Source organism: Crocuta crocuta, unplaced genomic scaffold, assembly GCF_008692635.1.
Source record: "Crocuta crocuta isolate KB4526 unplaced genomic scaffold, BGI_CrCroc_1.0 scaffold26, whole genome shotgun sequence".
Lineage (NCBI taxonomy): Eukaryota > Metazoa > Chordata > Mammalia > Carnivora > Hyaenidae > Crocuta > Crocuta crocuta.
The window spans coordinates 11,371,286-11,395,653 of NW_027532249.1; the positions used below are offsets into that span (position 1 = coordinate 11,371,286).

A 24,368-nucleotide genomic window follows, 5' to 3' on the forward strand; every position below is an offset into this window, starting at 1 on the left:
GTGTGCAGCAAATTAGTTATTGTCAGGCTCAATCTAGGTCCAGTGTGTAGATAGGAGAATGACTTTGGTGGTATATTAAATCTTCAGGTGTATATATGGCAATTGTTAAATTATCATTAAGAATACTCAAGAAATTCCACAGAGTATTAAAATTTCATACAGCCATATTACAAATATCTATCACCAAAATTACCCCCAGGGACCTGTTCATTGTTAGACCTACCAGCCTTCAATCTTACCATTCATTTCAATAAGGAGAAATGGAAAAGCCTAAATTTGACAGTAACAGCACAAACAGGGTAGATAAGAACAAAGTCGTATCTGTTAAAGGAAATGGCACTAAATGGCTGATGTCCTCTTCTGGCATGTTCCACCACTAAATTCATCCTAGGACAGAAACAAGTGTTTCTTGCTTCTCCACACTGGTACTGATTGGTACTGATTGCCTTGGGTTTTATGGACGAAATTTTCTCTATTTAACTTTCCTTGAATGGAGATAGTCAAGTTTAATCATTTCCCTCTTTCTTATAATGTGTGTTTTCAAAAAAAAATTATCGAAGAAGGTCTAATTAAATAGAAAGATAACAGGGGTGCCTGGGTGGCTTAGTTGCTTAAGCATCAACTTTGGCTCAGGTCATGATCTTATGGTTTGTGAGTGTAAGCCCTGAGTCATGCTCTGTGCTGATGCTCAGAGCCTGGAGCCTGCTTCAGATTCTGTGTTTGTCTCTCTCTCTCTCTGCCCCTCCCCTACTTGTGCTCTGTCTCTCTCTCGCTCACTCAAAAATAAACAGTAAAAATGCTTTAAAAGAGAGATAACAATAACTGCACTTATATTTATGGCAATTTTTCTCAAGTCCCTTACATGCTTTTAGCTATATGGTAAATGTTTCATGTATTACCTCACTTAATAGTTCAAAACAATCATAAAGGAAAAGTGATCCTATTTCCTTATTTTTTATATATGAAGAAAGGCCAATGACCTGCCAAAAGTCATGCAGCTAAGTGGTGGAACCAAGGGTGTCTGGCTCCATAGTCTGCAGATTTATGTTGCTGCTATTCTGTTCCACAGGATACATTGCCATCATATATTTAATTCTTAAACACAACATGACTAAAGAACACAAACACATAAAGTAAAAGATATCAAATAGTAAAAGTACAAGACAAAGAAAACATAAATAGAAAGGTTGGATTTTAGAAACATACACTACGGTGTGTGTGCCCTCTCCCTCCTTCACTGCTACTGCCTCCTCTTCTGTCATTCCTGGTGCTACTTGCGTGTTCACTTGGTGTGGGCCCGGTACCTCTTTGGTTGAAATGGCAGCTCACTTTGACATTTGCCATGGCCAAAGAAAAGCCCAAAGAAGGAGTATAGACTAAGGACAACAATCATATTAATTTGAAGGTGGTGGGGCAGTATGGTTCTGTGGCTCAGTGTTAAGAATAAGAGCAATACATCACTTAGTAAACTAATGAAAGCCTATTGTGAATGACAGGGTTTGTCAATGAGGCAGATCAGATTCTGATTTGATGGGCAGCCAATCAATGAAAGACACAGCTGCACAGGGCAATGGATGATGAAGACACAGTTGATGTGTTCTAGCAGCAGACAGGAGGTATCTACTAAATAGGGAAGTTGCTACTTCACTCCAGAACTGTTCTTCCAGGCCAAGAAGACATTCTCAATGAGAAAACCTCAATTTGGTTCTACCAAATCATGATTACTATAGTATAGTTTATTCTTTCATTTATTTCCCCTTCCCCATTCCTTTCGAAGTAACTAAGTATGTGCACAAGCATATTGCATTTTTTAAAACTAAATGGCCAATGGTATATTTTGATCAACATCACATGGAGATGGGATGGGGAAAAGTACCGGTTCTGTGAAAATACCCCCTTTCTCCACTGGTGGCATGCTCTTTCAGCTCTTATCTTTATATTCAAATAAGTTACTTTGCTCTCACTGCTTAACAAAAAAAGAACAACACAAAAATCCTTGCATACTTTGTTCAGTTGTAGAACTTTAAAGTTTTTCACTTATTGTAAAAGCAGTGACAATTTTATAACTTTTTTGTATATAGCTATTACATGTAGGGCAATCTGTCTTTAAGCAGGGATAAATTACTGTTAAAGGAATGAATCCTGGATAGTTTTCCCTTTTAATCAAACATCTTGTTGTTTAAATAAACTTCTTGTGTAAAATGAAAAAGGAGGACTATACACTATAAAGAATGATAATAAATGAGGTATAAAAACTATCTCTGTATATAAAATGAATTCTATCATAATGTTATAAAACAAATATTCAAAATGTTCACCATTAATATCACTTTGTTTCTTAAAATAAATTGCTACATCAACTGTTTATCATCCCTCTTTGTTCAGCAAATATTTGCTAAGGTAGAAAATGGCACTGAGGGCTGTGTGTATATTACAGGAAGGTGTAGGAGGCCACTGAAGCACAACACAGGGTGCCTGAAATAGGTGCCACATGGTCAGGGAAACTTCCCAGAGGAAAAAGCACAAGCAAGACCTGAGGATAAAGATGTGTTGGCCAGGTAAGGAGGAGGAGTTCAGAAAAAAGGATGCAGCCTGTGCACAGGATGATAGGCAAAAGAGGGTGGTATGTTCAGTGAGTAGAAACCAAGTTCATAATGGCTGGTCACTGACATGCATATACTTTTCTACCATCATCTTTACTATTTTCCATCTTCAAGGAAGCATAATGTTGGGAAAGAGCCCCAGGTTTGGAGCGAGATGGGATCAAATTAACATTTGGTTCTGCCACTTAGAATCTGATCTTAGACAAGTTGCTCAACCTCCCTAAGCTTCAGGCTTATTATTGGCAAAATAGCAATAGCAACATCTAACTTGGGCATCATTAAAATGTATGTGACTGCAACTGAGAAAATGACTGGTACAGAAACATCAATAAATAACTGTTTCCCTTCCTGATAAATAAGCATATAGATTACATTTGCCTCAAGCTCTTTGTAAGAATTTGAAGTGTTTCTTTATTTACGGTTTTAAATTCATGCAATTTGCTTTTTTTAATTATTTAATTTACAGTTGTTTTCACCAATTGTGCAATTTGGATACAAACAGGAAGAGATCCTAGAGAATTATCTATAGCTTCCTTAAAGTGGGATCTCGATTATTGACATTTCAGGCAGGACACTTTTCACTTTCTAAGATGGTCCTGTGTACTGCAGCTTGTTTTCCAACCCAGACTGATAACTAGTAAATGCTAGCGAATCCCATCATTGTGACAAATAAACGTGCTCCCTGGGGGCCAGTATCGCCTTATTTAAGAACCCACTGATTTCTCCCTCTCTTTCTCTCCCTCCATCTCTCCCCCTCTCCCTCCCTCCCCGCTCCACACCTTTTAACAATTAAAAACCTAAGGATAAAAGACAGAAGTGATTTCCACAAGGTCAAAAATTAACTAGTATCAAAAACAAGATTTGCTTATGTTTCTTGATTTTTAGTGCAGGTTTCTTCAGATCCTAATTAGTCCCACATTGTAACATTCCATTAAATTTTTAAACTTTTTAAACTAACTTTTAAAATATTTTAATATTTTAATTTCTTTTTTAATTCATAAGAACTTATTTACCCAAAGGTGTGTGTGTGTGTGTGTGTGTGTGTGTGCGCGCGCGCGTGTGTATTTAACTTCACAAATGTTGCATGAAGGAATTTCTGACTTAAGACGAAAGGGAAAGCAAACAGGCCATTTCATCACTCTGTCAGAAAGAGTTCAACAACGTTGGTCAATGTTCCTTTCAGTGCATTCTGTTGTAAAAAAAAGTTCCAAGGACAAGCAAAATGTGTGAGAATGTTTGCATTCTCTTTTTCACAAGAATCAGTGAAATACACAATCTTGTGCTGTATCTAAACTAAGCTATTACTGTAGCTAATGCTCAATCCAATGGTACATCATGGCCTAGATGCTAAAAAAATATACTACAAAAACATCACTACTTAGCAACTGCGCAGACAAGTTTTATACATCTTAGCTGTATTAACTTTAACAACAGTTAAATTCTATTCTTAAAGATACAATGCTCTTATCTCTCACCACATGCCATTAGACGCAGATTTTTAAGTTCCTTAGATCATTATATGTGGCTTGTATTTTCAGGAAATTTGACTTCAGGTCTGTATTCTCGGTGTAAATAACATAATCTGTGTCAGCAGAGCTTTCATAAACATCTCTGAACTCCACCGAGTATCCGAATATTATGTGCATGCATTTACTTCTAATCAGATGGCCTGACACAGCTGCCTTTCTCCAAATCCCACAGTCCTAAGGGCTGTAAGTTTTCATAAAGGGTCAGTGAACTACAGGATCTATGGAGATTTTAAGAAGACAGAAGGTCAGTGGTAACTCTGAATTTAAAAAAGGATATCAAACTTTCTGTTTCCCCTGAAGACTGAAAAAGAAAGAAAGACTTGAATAACAGAATGTAAGACACAAAGCAAGCTGCCCACGTTGGCCCACAACACACTTGTCAGAAAAAGCTACTAAGTGCCACATTTGGAAAACTCTACCTTTAGCATAAGAAAGACCCTGTCTTCTGAATGAGTTACTTTATAGGTCTCTTCATGATCTATACTTCCATGAAAGTAACTTCAAGAGAAAATAGAAATCACAGACTATTTCTGGTTTTTGAAATCTCAAGGTAATATGTCCTGCTTTTAATACATATGCAAAGAAAAGATCTCCCAAATTCCTTTATCTACTTTAAAACAGATTTCTGTCTCTCATTTGGCCTCTGTTCACTCAATCCCACATACAGCAAAAGTGGAAGTATGGACCAGATTATGCGTACAATTATATTAATTATTTTCCTTGCAGGTGTCATCCTTACTTAATATCCCAAATCTAATAATTAATAAGAAAATATAGCCCTCCTTTCCTTTCAATAGTGAAATTAACAAAAACTGGGATATTCAAAATGTATATCTCATTTTTGTATCCTATGGAGTTGTTTTTTTTTTTTTTAATTTGGTTTTAAGCTAAAAGAAACTGAATTGTTAGAGAAAGATTTTGACCATATGCCGCACAGGCATATTTGTGAAAAGTACAATAGGTTGTGACCAACAAAATGCTGAGCCTCAGGGCTCTTTCTTTAAAAAGAAATACCTTTCTTTTTAAATTTTTTTAAATGTTTTATTTATTTCTGAGAGAGAGAGAGCATGAGCAGGGGAGGGTCAGAGAGAGAGGGAGACACAGAATCTGAAACAGCTCCAGGCTCTGAGCTAGCTGTCAGCACAGAGCCCGACGTGGGGCCCAAACCCACAAACTGTGAGATCATGACCTGAGCTGAAGTCGGACGCTTAACCAACTGAGCCACCCAGGCGCCCCTGTTAAATACCTTTCTGAAGATACATAATCAAAAAATGTAATTTTTAAGGATACATAGACATTTTTAATTTGCCTCACTAGAAAAAAACCATGAGAGTTAGTAGCAGATAAAGGAAATCTCAGTTGAATTATTCTTCTGGGGTAGAAAAAGGACACTCTACTTAACAAATGTTTTTCCTACTTGTAGCACTTCTGAAAATTATTATATCCATGAATCTTTTTATATGCTTTATTCAGCTAAAGCTTCTTATTTAATACCATCTCTCTGTCTTACTAGAAGAACATTTTACAATTATAATCACATTACCAAAAGCCCATCATAACTCTTTTCCTTAATATAACAACATCTCAATTAAACATATAAATCCCTATGGCTGGCAGTGTGCAAAATCCCAAATTCTTTCTTTCCAAAAAAAATTATCAATTCCCTTACCATAGCATATGCAATGCATCATACCTGAGACACCAAAGCCCTTGGAATAATGAGAAAATTTTAAACTATATTCACAGGCTAATTTGATATCAATTAATATTAAAGAATCTACCTAGAAGATTCACCTCCAACCAGTATCTTTAACCCAAATGAGACTACCCTCATCTTCTTCTAACTTGTTCCTCACTCCCTTTTCTGTTCTTACTTTTACCTAGATAAAAATACTCAGTTTTGTCTTCCATATTCGGTCCCAAATTTTCCCTCCCAGGCTACCCTATAGATTTTGTTCTTCATTTCGGCACAGATATTGCCAGGAAAAAATGGCTTAATTGGCAACTTTAGTCCAGCCCTCTAACAACCCCAAATAAACATAATAGAAATAGCCAATAGTTCACTGAGCATATTTCTATTGACCCTACTCTAAATGCTTCATGTTTTAACTTCTTGTATTTCTATAACATTTGCACAAAATAAATACCACTACTCCCTCCATTTTATAGATGATAAAACTGAGACATATAGAACTTAAACTTACCCAAGTTCAATCAGCTAGGATATAATATAGCAGAACAGGCATTTGAACCCAGACATAATCTGGCACCAGAAACCATGTTATTAATAACTATGCTACATTGACTGTTAGCATTGTTCTATTTTTTAAAGAACAATATTTGTTATGCTAACAAAGTGTGGAGCCACATGAAACAAATGTACAGAGTAAAGTAAAGCAATGTATTTGCTATGCAGAAAGCAACCCCAAGACAATATCCTGGTCTCGTTTTCCTAGTATATGATTCTCAGATATCAAACAGCTGATAGGTGAAGTTATGAAAATACTCTTTTATGGATAAGCTCAGCAACATCAAGATCTCACATACTGACTTAACAAACCTTTCAAGGAAGATCCTAAAATTATTTGAGTGTGCTATAAACTGAATGTTTGTGTCCCCTTACCCTAACCAAATTCGTATGTTGAAACCTACTCCCCATTGTGATGGCAAAGTAATTAAGTCATGAAGGTGGGATCTTTATGAATTAAACTAGTGCCCTATAAAAGAGACCCCAGAGATCTCCCTTGTCTTTCTGCCTTGTGAGAACGCAGAAAGAACATAGCTAACTATGAGCCAGGATGCAGGTCCTAATCAGACACCGCATCTGTCAGCACTTTCATCTTAGAGTTCCCAGCCCCCAGAACTATGAGAAATGAATCTTTGGTATGCAAACCACCCACTCTGTGGCATATTTGTCATAGCAGCCTAAACAGACTAAGATAGAATACATTAATTTTTTTCTTTTAATGATAAGTTGGTATAGATGATGACATTCAGAGAAATTAAAGCAAACTAGTGAGACTATAAAAAAGAAAATGTCTAATTTATCCTCTCAATTTTCTTGGATTCATGTGTGCCACATACACTAAAATCTGGAAATTAGAGCAGATGCAAGGGAGAAAATATGAACCAGCTGAGCCTCTGGTTGACTGCCTTTACTAGGTTCTATGACCCTATTTTTGTTTTATTGGGGGGGAGGGGCGTTGTTTGTTTTTTAGTTTTTAATAAACAACCAGATGTCTCTTAAAAGCAAACTGAAAAGGCTGAGATGCAGAGCCATCAATTAGGTGAGGATAGAGTAAATGAAGAGAATTTTTCAAGGCTTCAACATTCAGGGGCTACATGGTGCCAGTGACTAGGCAACAACTCAAGGAAACCCAGTAACAAAGAACTTGCTTTACTAGCTTATTCTAAGAAAACACACCTGAGACTCAAATACACAGAACTGGTCAATGACAAAATTTCTCCTCATTGTCCCTACAAAGGAATGGCATTGTCCCTCCCATATTCTATACATCCTCTCTCGGGCCAAAATTGCATAGCTTTATCTCCTTCAGGAGGATTCCTATCTAAAAACTGATGGAAAAGAATTGGTTTTGTGGAAAAATCTTTGGCCTGGGGACTGAGAAACCAGGTTCTAGTTGCAAGTCACCAAAAAGCTATGTGATTGAACAGTCTTTGTTCAAACAGAGCCTCAGTTTCCTCATCTATAAAATGAGAGAATTTGTAATATAATAGAGACATGCTCTAAAATATCTTCCACTCTTACAAATATTCAGTTCATAGACTTACAAAAATAACCATGTACACTACCCCTAAATTTACTTATGCTTAATGATTACATTTTAGCTGATTTAATATCACTTCCTCAGAGAAGTCTTTGTGACCACTCACTCAAAAGGAGCTTCTACCTTCTTCTACTCTACCTTCCTCAATCATCCTTCATTCCTTTCCTCCATTCATTTTCTTCATAACACTTACCACATAATCGTATATGTGTGCCCATATTCCATATTCCCCTTTGGGAGGGTAAGGACTTAGAGCTCTTTTTGTTCTGCAGTTGTATCCCCATTACCTGGAACAGTGCCTGGTACTAGTTTAAAAGAGTGAATTTTATCCTTTCCTAATTATTAGTTTTTTATTTTAGCAATCTGGTTTTTAATATACCTCTTTCAAATAACGATCTAATCTCTAATCCTTAAAACTCAAAACATTATCAACTCTTGATTATTACATATCTCATTGCCAAAAGTCAAATCAAAATTAATCTGATAAAAAAGCAAAGAAACCAATTTCTATGCAAATTTTAGTACAAAAAGTTTTCATTGGAATATTGCTGGAAATAAAAATAGATTTGAAGTAAGAAAAATATTATTTAACTCTGGTTCTCAAGGTTTTTTGTTTTCTTCTTTTATCTGTATAGTTGAATAGATATTTCTGGACAGTCAACCATGAGGTAGGTGCTAGAATGTCAAAGATGAGTAAATTACAACCTAGGCCTTTAAAAATGTAGTGTTTGGTAGGAGTAACAAAGATACAGATCATTTACACTACTATAGAAGCAGACAAAAGAGGAATTTAGAATAAGTGGAACTTTCTTTCTGCAATTTACAGTTCCTGAAACATAACCAGTCCACTTGTCAAAAATTTATAGGGGAAAATTCTCTTCCTACATCTGGATGTGTGAAACCTCAAATAGAAAAGTGCTTCATTATTTAACAAGGCTAAAATTTTCTTTTCTTTCTGTATGTGGTTTTTATTATGCATTTTAATGTTCAATCTGTTCATGTTAGTTTGAATCAGTCCCATTAATGATGCTGGAAGAGGTTAATACTGCAATAATTTCCATTCTGGGTAATGCAGGGAAGGACAGATAAAACAGCATACAAACAGTTGAGGGTACAAACACTTGTTAATTCAGATGGTTTCTCCCTCACTTCTCTAATTTTATAGATGCCTGCTTAAGACACTCACCATAGACAATTCAAGGGGGAAAAAATTTAATTCTAGCTTGTGGATTCTGTTACTTATTAAGAATTCTAGTAAAAGAGAGAAGATTGAGTTCCTGCTGAGATTAGATATTTGACTATTTGTGAATGTCAATTATGTCTTCTATAATTACCATAAATAGAGGAAGAATACAAGGTCTGGAAAGTCTAGTTCTGGATGACTAGCATAGTCACCTTAAATGGGCCTTCTAACTTCTCTTGGCCTAAGTTTCATTATCTGGAGATGGAAAAAAAGAGAGACTGAAGAAGATAATTTCAATGGTTTCTTCAAGTTCCAGGTTTTCTAAGCATATGTGATGAATAATTAAAAACTTGCTATTATCTCTCCAAATAATTGAAGTATAAACCACTACTTGTGGCCTGTGTGCACTGCAGTACTTTTCCCCATGTAAACATCATCAGCAGTAATATTCAGGGCAAGCCACTTTTTGTGGAGATACAAAACTCACAACATAACTGAGAAAATTTTTGAAAACATGAAAAATTACCTAGCAGAACAAGTTAAATAAGGCTACTGACTATCAAAAGACTGGCATATGTTAATGGCATCCAAATCTGGATACTAATCAAAATCATCAGAAAAAAGAAAAAAAAACATGGAAGGGAAGTATCTCAGCATGGGGCCTGAAAAAAATTTTTTTTAATTTCCTCATGTGTTTCTGATGTGTAGTCAAGTTTCTGAACCACTATTATAAACAATAAACATTATGAGTTCTGAACACTGAGGGACCTCTGTGCTCTAAATTAGTTTGGGAAAGCTAATAATAATGTGCATTATTGAAATTGATTCATATTTTTTTCTTGATCAGCCAGTAATTGTTCAAACAAAACTGACAGTAGTAATTCCTTAGGGGTATGATAATCAGCCAAACTTTTTATTCAGCAAGTAAATTGCATCCAAAATAAACTCATATATTCTCTCTCAAATCTCATAACAATAATAATTATTATACCTTATGTTTGTGTAATGTTTTCTGGATTGCAATGTGCTTTACATGAATTCTCATTTGAACCTAATTTAGTTATGTTATCCCCATTTTAAAGATCAGGAAATTAAAGCTCAGAGATAATTATTCCAGTGTCACACAAATAAGTAGACTCTTGAATTTAAAAGTTTTTCTGACTCTAAACGCTTCTTATCTAATCTTATAAATAGCAAAATTTGTTCTTGACATAAGATACCATATAAAACTATGCCATACTAAATCTGTATGTTTGTATAACTTAAATTTATTTAATTTAGGCTGGTAAGAAACCTTTCTTTCTCAAAGACTTGCAAGTGTTTTTAATTAATATGACTACTGAGTCAGAATCTCTCTTACCTCAACAGCTCAAATTAGTTCTCAGAGTGATCTTAATTCTACTGTTTAAGCCCCATCCAAAAAACCTGGAGAAAACTCTCTGCTAGGCATGACAGTGGGTGGAAATGATTTCTCCCACTAGGAAGTAAACAAACCTGAATGCTACAGAAGAAAGTGTTATAAACAAAAACAGGAAAATGAAAACTATAGCTATCGTCCAAGAGAAAATTTCACAGGGGCATCTTTTAATAAGAGCAGGGCCTGTGAAACAGAGCAGGAGAGCACAGACTCTGGAGTCAGATGAACCTGGCTTTAAAAGCAGAATGTGCTACTTACTAGTCACATCAGATAGGACAGGTGATTTTACAAAGGGAGATACATGGGTTATATTCTATTATGTTTGTTTTTTTATTGCTGCTGTAAGAAATTACCACCAATTTAGTAGCTTAAAACAATGCAAATTTATCTTGCAGTTCTGGAAGTCAGAAGTCTGAAGCAGATCTCACTAGACTAAAATCAAGATGTTGTCAAGGCTATAGTCCTCTAGAAGCTCTGGGAAGAATCCCTTTCCTTGCCCTTTTTGGCTTCTAAGAGACTGCTTCCATTGCTTAGCTCATGGCCACTTCCATCTTCAAAGCCACCAATGACTGATCAAGTCTCTCACACTGCATCTCTCTGACACAGATTTTGCAGCTTTTTTCTTCCACATTTAAGGATTCTTGTGATTACACTGGGCCCACCTAGATAATCCAGGATAATCTTGCTGTGCTCAGAAGATTACCAATCTTTATTCTATCTTCAAACTTACTTCCCCTTTGCCATATAATGTAACATATTCACTCACAGGCTCAATAGATACAAATAATTAAAAAGTAAAGACAAAGCAAGGAAAGGTCCAAGACACTGTCTGGGTCTCTGAGTTCTCGCTTCCTGTTTTGGATATGTGCCCTCTGGCTCAGAATAATAGATGATATCTCTAAAGAGACCCCACATAGTAAGGAACATTCAAGTTACAAAAACATCTCCTTTTTTTTGCCCCAGATAGTTGTATGACATACATGACATTTGCCAGGGAGCCAGGCCTCATAAATTCATAGACTGTTGGTTTGTTTACCATAAACAATCCTAACCAGGGATGTTCTATTCAAAGTATTCATAGACTAGGAAGATCCTCCTAGAAAATATCACCAGTCTATCTCCCTGGAGATCCATCTGTCTTTATGTTTATGAGGAGACTATACTGGCCCAACTTTCTTCTCTCTTCCCAGGAGCATTCTCCTAGTAATCAGGGAAGATAGCCATAGGCCAGCTATCTCAACTCCTTCCTCTGCAGGAAGGCTATTATAGATTGAGAAATAAATGATTTATATAAAATGTCTAACACAGTGTCCTGCACACAATATATACTCAGTAAATGATAGATATTATCATTACTAGTACAAATAATATCAAATATGAATATATAAACTTTATTACAATAGTGAATAAATCTTTAAGTGCTTGTTTGTAAAAAAAAAAAGACATTTAAGACAAGCATCCTTCTAGATATATAGATTCTAGTAGAGGTTCTTAAATAATTACAGTAGAGTAGAATATGTTTTCCTATGTAAGAAATATAGACTAAAAACCTAACAAAAATTCAAAGAACAAAGCAAATGAGGAATGTTTCACACAGATGGTGGTAGAGGCTGTGGTGCTAGTGAACAGAAGGAAAGAGAATAGCACAATGACAGGTTTGATTGCAGCCCAAGATTTGTTTTCTAGACCACTTGAGAAGAGAACTCTGAATGCCAAACTCAATAGCATAGATTTCTTCCTATAGGAGACTCACTGAATGCTTTGATTGAAGTGTGGCATCCTGAAATCAGTTGGTATAAAAGTTGGACAGTATATGGTATTTGGGGAGGGGGTTTTTATTGTTTGTTTTGGGATATATCTAAGGATTCAATCATTTTTCCATTCATCCAAAAATGAAGTATAGGTGATATATTCTATGTTCTGGATTTTACTGTAAAATATAAGAAACCCTCCAGAGTCTGACAAAGCAGGGTTCTTTTAGGACTTTCAGTGGAATCAAAAGGCCTGGGTTTTCATTTCATTTACTAACAATAAGACAATCTCTCTAAGCAATAATTTCCTGCTCTGCAAAATAAAAATAATATCAATGTTGCACGTTCACTGTCAGGATAGAAATAATCTAAATTACCTAATACCACTTTCAGCACATATTAGTATACAATAAATAGTAGTCATTATTTTCCTCCATAGAATAAATAATTCAACTCTTCAAAGTTGTCCCACTCAGTTTTATTGCCCCTACTTAACCATACTTAAGTACAGAGCCTCCAGAATAAAATCTTCATGTTTTTAGGGGAGTAGAGACCTCCCGCTCCTACTCTACATTTTTCTCCAAGAAGCAGGATGCCAGTACCACCAACCATCTAGAGGACAAAAGTGGGTATTTACTCCTGACATTCTTCCAAACTAGTCTGGTGTTTCTTTTTCACAGAACTAACCCTTACTCTTTCAAGGACTCTAGCTGTCCATTCATTGTCTTGAAGTTCATTTCCCTTGAGCAGAAGACAAGTTTAGCAAATTACCTCACAAGGCCATGTATTGCCACCACCCTAAATCCAATTTCATTCTAAGCATGTTCTTAAACTAGCCTACCTTAAGACCTCATTACGATTTTTCTAGGAATGAGCACGTGATTCTTGCATATAGATAACTAATGCTACTCACCTAAATAATTTTAGTCTCTTAGCCTCACAACTGTTAGCAGAGGGAAGAAAAGTCAGTGATACAGTGAGACAGTTAAATAATATAGCAAACATTCAATTATTAGCAAATTATTGTTTTCTGTTCCCCATTTTCTAGTGCACAAATGACTCCCTTAACATACTACCAGACTCTTTTGGTCATATGATTGTTTAGAATTGGAATCTTACCAAAGTTAGATAAAACCAAAGTTCTAACATGGCCCCTAGCCTAAAGTCTTCATGGCCATACATAGAGTCATAGGTCACTGCCAAATGACTGCTCTCAATCCATCAACATCAAATTCCCATGAAGAGAAGTGGACTGTCCATTAGCAAGTCAACACATTGAGTGGCTTTGGGTCAGATGTCTATCTCCAACCAATATTGAGTTGAATGGTAAGACTACAGAAAGAGGTAGGAGTTATCAAAAAAAGGAATAACTTAGAACTGAAGTCCTAAAATTGAATGAACAAATAAGATTAAATAAAACACATCTGAATGGAAAGTGTAACTCATATATGGTAGCTAACAATTAATATTGCTTAAAATAAAAGGATGATTCAGGGGCGCCTGGGTGGCTTAGTCGGTTAAGCGTCCGACTTTCGCTTAGGTCATGATCTCGCGGTTCGTGGGTTCGAGCCCCACGTCGGGCCCTGTGCTGACTGCCAGCTCGGAGCCTGGAGCCTGTTTCAGTCTGTGACTCCCTCTCTCTCTGACCCTCCCCTGCTCACGCTGTCTCTCTCTCTCCTAGAAATAAATAAAACATTAAAAAAATTTTTTTTAAAAAAAGGATGATTCAAAGGCCCTTTGATGCTATCAGCATGGCATAGCTGTGACTATGAATGGCTTTGAAAATAAAGAAATCTAAGAGTCTCTGTTCCCAGGTACACAGGTTATAACAGAAGTATTTATTGAAGGAGTTAATCTTCTACATGACACTTCCAACAAAACTTTCTCTGCCAAAAATGATGTTTTCCATAAAAATTAAATACTACCTCTCCCATTCAACCAGGTACAGAAACATGGGGCACACAAGACAGCTTAGGGTAAAGTATAGAAAGCCAAGGACAAGGACAAGGAGACCCCATGACGATAATCCCAGAAAGGTAGGGTCTCTAACAACTAGCAAAGCCCTGACTTTAACCCTAAAGGGTCTGCAGTGAGAACGTTAAAGTCCCTACAATTTGCCTAAGCAACCAGAACCAGAATTCCCTAGAGGCTAACCACTACAGTTTTTGAAGAAATAGATCAAGACGTTGTGGAATGGATCTAGAAATAAGGATAAAGGAGGACTACAGAGTACTAAGCCAACAAAACCACATGTGCTTCATTAAGGATGACTGGCTACTTCTGGCCAGTGGAGAGATGCCAACTTTCCACATGAAAAAAACAGGTTTCAATGGTCCACGAAGCTCACACTATAAGAAAAAGACATGTGGATAGCTATATATGCTTTGTAAACATTATTGATAACCTCACACAAATTATATGAACCAAGTATTTCTTATATAGCCCCTTTTGCTAAAAGGTACTGCCTTGAGTATCTTGTGGGAAATTGTATCTAATACACCTAAATCTAAGTAGAACCAACCAAAAATATCCTTTCTGTATTGATGTGCATATAAAACAAGAATTCTAATTGGTTCTATCAGTGTTCCACCATCAGATTTGAAAAGATAAAAGATAAAAATTTGATAAGAGGGTGGATCTTACATAAATGCTTCTACCACACACACCAAAATTATTATTATTATTATTATTATTATTATTAAAGGGGCAGAAAAAAATTGGGAGGTGATGGATATGTTTATGGCCTTGACAGTGATGATGGTTTCATTGGTATATATACTTATTCCTAATTTATCAAGTTGTATACATTAAATATGTACAGCTTTTTGCAAGTCAATCATATCTCAATAAATCAGGAAGAAGAAGAGGAAGAGAGGGAGGAGGAGGAGGAGGATAATGAAGAGTGGGAGGAGGAGGAAGAGGAGGAGGACAGGGAGAAGGAGGAGGGGGAAGAATCATCCAGAAAACATCTGTCTCTCCTTTGGTAACTGAAAAGCAATTACTTGTCATTTCTTCTAGTGCTGTTTATCAGTTTGGATTATTTTAGGTAACAGGAATCACTGCTTATTGCTTTATGCAATGTATTTCTACAAAATAAAACACCACTTATGGCCTTCATTAGAGACATTGTTTTTAACTAGACTGTATGTTATATTCCTAAGAAACAAAATTAACAAAAAGCAAACTAGCCCTGACAATGCAATAAAGTCATCCTCCCACGAATATATCAATTCTCAATCTCAGCTGTTGCTACTGAGAAAATGTTGTTTGGCCACATCTATAATCTGTGTTTGGATGGATGGATGGACGGATGGATGGATGGATGGATGGATGGACAGATAGATAGATATCTGTATATATGAAGCAGAACACTTACATGAATTGTTTGAATGTATTCTAATAAATAATTCCCTAACACCTTTAGCCTACATATGCCTCCTCTTGCTTATTTTATTAACAACCACACTTTATAAAATACCTTTCTACAAATACAGGGCTGAGAGATGAGGGACATGGAGGGGAAAGATGGCAGGGAGGTTACTGCTAGTACAAGCTGAATACATAAATACATTAATCACCCAGAGAATGCTCTATTATTCTGCAGCTGACATTATAGTGTGGGATCAGTTCGGCCTCTGGCTCCTGCTCATGTCAGCTGAACACGTATTTATCAAGGCCTTACTCTATACCTAGCACTGTGGTGAGAAGCTGCAGGGGAGGTAGGGAGAGGAGTGACAGAGAGAAGGAGAGGTAAAAAGAAGCAGACAGACAATTTATACCTAAGGAATATTGCTCTGATTGAGGTGCACATATGGCAAATAACTGAAGATCAGTACTCAAATATTGCTGTGTTCTTCCTTATTTTAACCAGTAATTTCTTGGATTCTTTGTCTATTGTTACTGCTACCACAAGACATTTAAAATAACTGGAAATCAAATAAGTCAGTTGTTTTTATTCTATTTAATAGATCTCAGAAAAGTCCCAATAGGAGAGGAAGGGAAGAGGGTAAAACTATTGATAAAAAGAAACTATGAGGTTATCTACAAATGTCATTTTTGTGTCATAACATTTCTGTATTACCATGGAAAATAAAACAGTAAGCTTTCTGGGGCACTATAACATATTAAAACATTTTATGCAAAATAATAAGGATAGATAGATGCTCTATATAGACAAAAGTCTCTTCTAAGGTCCTAGTTTTCTTTAAGAATCACACTGAGTTACATACATAGAATATAATAAAGGCACAAGGTCTTTTGTACTGGGCAGATTTTGATTTGAATACTAATTCTCTGAATTCCTATTTGTGACTCACATGATTAAGGGGAGATAATTTAAATTTTCTGAGTTTCAATCTCTTCTTCTGTCAAACAAGGATAAACTACAACTATTTTGAAAGAAATAATGAAGATTAAAGTAAATGATATGAATAAGTTTACCTAGTATAGTGCCATGTATATAGCAAGTAATTAATAAACACCACTTTTCCTTCTTTCTAAGCATAGAAGTAAGCAAACATATGTTATAAAGCTTTAAAAGATAAATATCTAGAAACAGAATTTTATGTTGTTCGATATTAAGAAGAGAGTACAACTGCACTCAATTTCAGATATCATCCTGAAGCAGGCTTTGGGGAATATGTGTTGGATGCTACCTCACTACATATTCATGGTACTTAGCATAAACCTCTGTTAGAGTACTTAAATTCTCTTTTTGTAATTAATTATGTACATCTGTCTCTTCCATCCTACAATAAACCCTATGAGGTTAACATCTAAATCATATGTATTATTAAATGACTGTATGAATGTACCAATGAGCAAGCACAGAAGGACCACATGATAGGAATTCTGAAATCATCTCAATATGAAGAAAACATACCACTATATAGCAGATTAGTGCCCACAAACTTACTACCTAACCTACAAAAATGAAATAAAGTCTAAGTGAAAAATAAAGATATTTCAATAATGACAAAGATGCTTGTGTTAAAATACTAAGGAAAAATAAATTTTTTATGTCTGGAATAGTAACTAGATTGAATTATTTTTTTAACTATATACCAAAAAAAAGAGGGAAAATTAACATTAATGGTCATGATCAAGAGTTGGCTCTTAAAGGATACTTTAATGATCATTTTATTTGATCTCTGTCTCCATTTGACCCTGATGCTTTCTTTTCACTGTACTCATTTTTTCTGAACAATCTTCTTTATTAATGTATTCAATAAATCAACATATATTACTTAAGTACCTCCTATGTGCCAAGTATCTTGCTAGACACTGGATACAGAGAAGAAAATGAGATGGGCATAGCCCCTGTCCCCACTGATTATGCCAGGAAGACAAGCATCTAAGGAGAGTGCTGAGGGTCAACAGGCTCAGGACAGTGGACAAGGAAGGCACCTAATTTACTCAGAGGATGGAAACTCTCTCGGAGGCAATAACTTCTAAGCTGAAACACAAAATAAAAGGAGTTAGTCTTGAGAAGAGGAGATGAGGAAGAAATGAAGGGGAGGAGCAGGCAAAACAATATTTCATTGGCTTCTACTGCCATCTATGTACTGATAGCTCCCAGATTTGTATTTCCAGCCCAGAGAATTCCAAGCTCACATATAGCCTTCAGCCACCTTCCAGCCAATATGTCCAAACTGAAATCCTTTCTGTCTAAGTTTTAATTTTATTTCCAGTTAGTGTTACATTCTTTTAATTTTTTTAACGTTTATTTATTTTTGAGATGCAGAGAGAGCCAGAGTGTGAGTAGGCTAGAGGTAGAGAGAGAGGGAAACACAGAATCCAAAGCAGGCTCCAGGCTGTGAGCTGTAAACCCAGAGCCTGACACCGAGCTCAAACCCACAAATCATGAGATGATGACTTGACCTGAAATCAGATGCTTAACTGACTGAACCACCCAGGTACTCCAACAAACGGTGTTATATTAATTTCAGGTGTACCATATAGTGATTCAACACTTCCATGCAACACTCAGTGCTCATTACAGGTGCCTTCCTTAATCCCCATCACAAATTTCACCCATCCCCTCACTCCAATCCCCTCTGGTAACCATCAGTGTGTTCTCTATACTAAAAGTCTGTTTCAAAAAAAAAAAAGTGTTTCTTGATTTGTCTGTCTCCCTCTTTCCTTTTTTTCCCCTTTGCTCATTTGTTTAACTTCCACGTATGTGTGAAATCACATGGTATTTATCTTCCCTCTGACTTATTTCGCCTAGCATTATATATTTAGTTTCATCCAGGTCTTTGCAAACAGCAAGATTTTATTCATTTTTATGAGTGAATAATAATTACATTATTAGATATTGACATATCTATATAGATAGATATATAGATATCACCTCTTCTTTAGCCATTCATCAATTGATGGACACTTGGGCTGCTTCACTATCTTGGCTATTATAAATAATGCTGCTATAAACATAGGGCTGCATGTATCCCTTTGAACTGGTGTTTTTGTATTCTTTGGGTAAATGCCTAGTAGCATTATTCCTGGGTTGTGGGGTAGTTCTATTTTTAACTTTTTGAGGAACCTCCATACTCTTTTCCACAATGGCTGCACCAGTTTACATTCCCATCAACAGGGCACAAGGGTTCCTTTTTCTCCACATCCTTGCTAACACCTGTTGTTTCTTGTGCTGTTGATTTTAACCATTCTGACAGGTGTAAGGTGATATTTCATTGTAGTTTTGATTTGCATTTCCCTGATGGTAATTGATGATAAACATCTTTCCATATGTCTGTTGGCTATCTGGATGTCTTCTTTGGAGAAATGTCTGTTCATGTCCTCTGCCATTTTTTACTTGGATTATTTGGTTTTTGGGTGTTGAGTAGTATATTTTGGATAACAACCCTTTATCAGATATGCCATTTGTAAATGCCTTCTCCCATTCAGTAGGTTGCCTCTTAGTTTTGTTGACTGTTTCCTTCACTGTGCAGAAGCTTTTTATTTTGATGTAGTCCCAATAGTTATTTTTGCTTTTGTTTCCCTTGCCTCAGGAGACATACCTAGAAAAAAGTTTCTACACCTGATGTCAAAGAGGTTACTGCCTGTATTCTCTTCTAGGATTTTTATGATTTCAGGTCTCACATTTAAGTCTTTAAACATTCTAAATTTATTTTTGTGTATGGTGTAATAAAGTTATTCCGTTTCTTTTTTTTTTTTTGCATGTTGCTGTCCAATTTTCCCAACACCATTTATTGAAGAGATTGTCTTTTTCCCATTGGATATTTTTTCCTGTTTTGTCAAAACTTAATTGACCTATAGCTGTAGGTTTATTCCTCGGTTTTCTATTCTGTTCTATTGATCTGTGTGTCAGTACCATACTGACTATTTTTGTGCCAGTACCATACTGGGTTGGTTTTTTTTTTTTAATGTTTTTTTTCTTTGAGAGTCAGAGAGAGACAGTATGATCAGGGGAGGGTCAGAGAGAGAGGGAGACACAGAACCTGAAACAGGTTCCAGGCTCTGAGCTAGCTGTCAGCAAAGAGCCTGACATGGGGCTTGAACCCACAAACCATGAAATCATGACCTGAGCCGAAGTAGGATGCTTAACCGATTGAGCCACCCAGGTGCCCCCATACTGTTTTGATTACTACAGCTTTGTAATATAACTTGAAGTCTGGGATTGTGATGCCTCTAGCTTTGCTTTTTTTTCTTTTCTTTTTTTTTTTTTAAGATTGCTTTTGTTATTCAGGATCTTCTATAATTCCATACAAATTCTAGAATTGTTTGTTCCAAACTGAAATCCGTTGTCTCCATTTCCTCCTCCACAATCAAAATGATGGAGTAGGGGGCGGGCGTGCATGCTTACTCCATATTTCCAATCCTTTCAACCACCCAAACCAGAAAGGTTACTTTATTCAGTATTTCTCTCCCTCATCCTCCATATCCCAAAGGTCACTAAATGCTATTCTAACACTTAATCTCTCAAAACTCTATGTCCCGTTTATCTCCACCATCACAGCTCCAATATAAGTTCTCATCTTCTCCTGAAATGATTATCCAAATAATTACCCTAACCTCTCATTTGTTTCCCTGCTTCCAATCTCACCTCAACTCTGAAATCTTTTTTCATGTATCCCACAGTGTTGTTTCAAAAAAGCAAATTTGGTCATATTCCTCCATGACTCCTTCAATGTCCCCCAACTGCCCACAGATAAAAGTCTAGATTTTTCATGGCTTTGATATCCTTCATCATCTGGCCTCTACCTACTTCTCCATTTTAACTTACCACACTACTACCTTCTTCATACTTTAAGTTCCTAGTACACCAAAAGATAAGCATGAATGAAGCTTCTAAAACTTCCTTCTGCCTGGAGCATACTACCTCCAGGCAATTCTACTTTCCTCCAATTTCCACCCTACAAAATATTCCTTCTCTTTCAAAAACCAACTGAGTATCTCCCCTTCTATGAGGAATTTTCTGACTTAACAATCTTGAATGTAGTGCTATTTCCTGAATATTCCCAGATCTTCTCCTTTCTTCTGTCATAAAACAACTTTTTCCTCTGCCTACAATACTTTCACATGGCAATTCCTACCCCAAATCTACACAGTTAACAGATCTTCGATATTTAGATGCCCCCATGCATTACTTCCTAAGGAAGACTTCAGGGACCCCTAATTAAGTCAGGCCCTTTTTAAAAATGTTTATTAATTTTTTGAGAGAGACAGAAAGAGAGAGCACAAGTAGGGGAGGAACAGAGAGACAGGGAGACACAGAATCTGAAGCAGGCTCCAAGCTCTGAGCTGTCAGCACAGAGCCCAACACGGGGTTCAAACTCACAAACTGTGAGATCATGACCTGAGCCGAAGTTGGAGGCTTAACCGACTGAATCACCCAAGTGCCCCAAGTCAGGCCCTTTTTTATTTATTTATTATTTATTTACTTACTTACTTATTTTGAAAGCTATCCTAGAACTGTGTTTTTATTTTTTCACAGAACCTTTCTTAGTTTGCAATTATATATTCATTACAATGATTTCTTTATTAAGGTCTCTTTCTCCATTAGACTATTATAACAACAGACCTCTGGTATATTTTTTCAGTAATTTGCCTGATAACACACCATTGCAATGATGAACATTTAATCCCCATGACAACTTTAAGTTATTGTTATCCTCCTCTTTATACAAAAAGAAGTTGAAATTTTGAGAGGTCATGTAACTTTCCCAAAGTCAAACAGATAGTGAGTGAGGATTTAACCTCAAGACCATGTGGCTTTGGAATCCAAGCTTTGAAAATCATAATATATGAAAGGATAAAGAAGATGTGGTGTACACACACACACACACTACACTACTCGGCGTTCAAAACGAATGAAATCTTGGGGCGTCTGGGTGGCTCAGTCACTTAAATGTCCAACTTTAGCTCAAGTCATGATGTCATGGTTCGTGGGTTCAAGCCCCACGTCGGGCTCTGTGCTGACAGCTAGCTCAAAGACTGCAGTCTGTTTCAGATTCTGTGTCTCCTTCTCTCTCTGACCCTCCCCTGCTCATGCTGTGTGTGTGTGTGTGTCTCTCTCTTAGAAATAAATAAATAAATACGTTTAAAAATTAAAAAAAAAGAATGAAATCTTGCCATTTACAACAGTGTTGATGGAACCAGAGTACATTATGCTAAGCAAAATAAGTTAGGCAGATAAAGATAAATATCATATGATTTCACTCATATATGGAACTTGATAAGGGAATGAACATCGGGAAAGGGAGGGAAAAATAAGACAAAAACATAGGGAAGCAAACCAAAAGTGACTCTTAAATACAGAGAACAAATGAGGGTTTGCTAGAGGGGAGGTGGGTGAGGGTATAACCTAAAAGAGTGATGGGCATTAGGAAGGGCACTTGTTGGGATGAGTACTGAGTGTTATATGTAAGTGATGAGTTACTGGGTTCTACTCCTGAAATCAATACTACACTGTATGTTAACTAACTTGAATTCAAATAAATTTAAAATTAAAAAAGAGAAAAGAAAAAGAAATAAAAATCACCACCATATAAATGTGTTGAATAAATTATTAAATAAATTTTGTTTTTCATCAATTATATTTACTTAATAAGACTACAGGTGAATTTTATCTGTTTCATATATTTTTATATTTTCTAAATTGTCTATAATGATAATGTATCAATTTATAATAGAAAATGTAAATGTTTATCTAAAAGAACATTTTAGGGGCACCTGGGTGACTCAGTGGGTTAAGCTTCCAACTCAATTTAGGCTCAGGTCATGATCTCATGGTCAGGAAATTGAGCCCCACATTGGGGTATGCACTGAGCAGGGAGCCTGCATGAGATTCTCTCTCTTCTCTCTTCTTCTCTCTCTCTCTGCCCCTCCCCTGCTTGCACATGCACTCCCTTTCAAAATAAATAAATAAATAAATAAATAAATAAATAAATAAATAAATAAATAATTTTTAAAACAACATTTTAGATCAGCTAAATTTTATATAAATACTTTAAAGTGTGCTTTTCTCTATGCCAGAGATGTTCAAAGAATACAGAAATAATATTAAAGTAAGTTATAAGAGAAAGAATACATTTCATGCCCAGTGGGAGACGTTTTCTTTTTAAATATAAAGAAAATAACAAGTATTGAAGAGGATGTGGTTAAACTGAAATTCTTATATATTGGGGCACCTCAGTGGCTCAGTGGGTTAAGTGTCCGAATTCAGCTCAAGTTATGATCTCACAGTTCCTGGGTTTGAGCCTCACATCAGCTCCATGCTGACAGATCAGAGCCTGGAATCTGTTTCTGATTCCGGGTCTCTCTCTCTGCCCCTCCCCTCCTCACACTCCGCCTCTCTCTCTCAAAAATAAGTAAACATTAAGGAAAAAAAATTTTTTAAACTCTTGTACATTGGTGAGAATGTAAAATGGTTCAGCTGTTGTGGAAGCAGTATGGAAGTTCCTCAAAAATTAAACATAGAATTACCATGTGATTCAGCAATTCTATAGCCAAATGAACTAAAAGCAATGATCTATGCATAAGTGTTCATAGAATCAGTATTTACAACAGCCAAAAGGTGAAGATAACCCATGCCTATCAACAGACGAACAGATAAAATGTGAGATATACATACAATTGGATATTATTCAATCTTTAAAAAGAATGAAATTATGATATATGCAACAACATGGATGAACTTTGAAGACATGACACTACATAAAAGAAGTTAGACATAAAAGAACAAATACTGTATGATTCCACACATATAAAGCACCTAGAATACTCAAATTCATAAAGACAAAAGGTGAATAGTGGTTGCCAGAGCCTGAGGAGAGGGGAACTGGGATTTGTTGTTTAATGGAGACAGAGTTTCAGTCTGGAATGTCAATAAAGTTCTGAAGATGGATGGTGCTGATGGTTGCACAGCACTGTGAATGTACTTAATGCCAGTGAACTATACACTTCCACATGACTAATATGGAAATTTTTATGTTACCTATATTTTGCCACAATTTTTTAAAAGAAATAGAATCAGAAACTATTGTGGCAATACTTCCAAAGTAAAAAGCAAAACAGATGTATTCTTAAAGACCTGGAAGAAATTTCTGATGGAAAAAATAACTATGAAGGAAATAGTATGCGGCAAACAGGGTTAATGCCTGCTCATATCCCACTGGCATCACCTCCACATGTTGAAGACTGCTTACCAAGAACACTTGTGTCTCCGTGCCTACAAGTTTTTTCTACCAATAGAAACAAGCTCAGCCTGTGCATAAGAAAGCTGTAAGAGAGTTAATGCTCTAGGAAGGAATCCCTCAGCCACTGCTGGATGGGGACAAATACCTCAGCTTCCTTGGCTCTGTAAGAGTAACTGTGAGTTATGTTCTACACGTATCCCAGAAATCCCAGTAATACTGGGCTACAGTCACACACTGCAGTAACTTGCTTAGTAACACACTATTGACTTTCTTCTCTGTGTCCCTTCTTCATTCCCCCATTCTCTGGAATTATCTCCCAAATGAACTGCATTCAAGTTCTAAGTGAACCCAAACTGAGACACAAAACTGCAAGACTGATGAAAGTGCCCCACAAACAGCACAGAAAAGGCAAATAGCATGAGGCTGAAAAAGGTTCA

At 36.2% G+C, this 24,368-nt stretch overlaps 1 pseudogene; it reads left to right on the forward strand.

Moving 5' to 3' along the window:
* The first annotated feature begins 1,342 nt into the window (after positions 1–1,342).
* Positions 1,343–1,627, forward strand: LOC144243162 (small ubiquitin-related modifier 2 pseudogene; annotated as a pseudogene).
* The last annotated feature ends 22,741 nt before the right edge of the window (positions 1,628–24,368 follow it).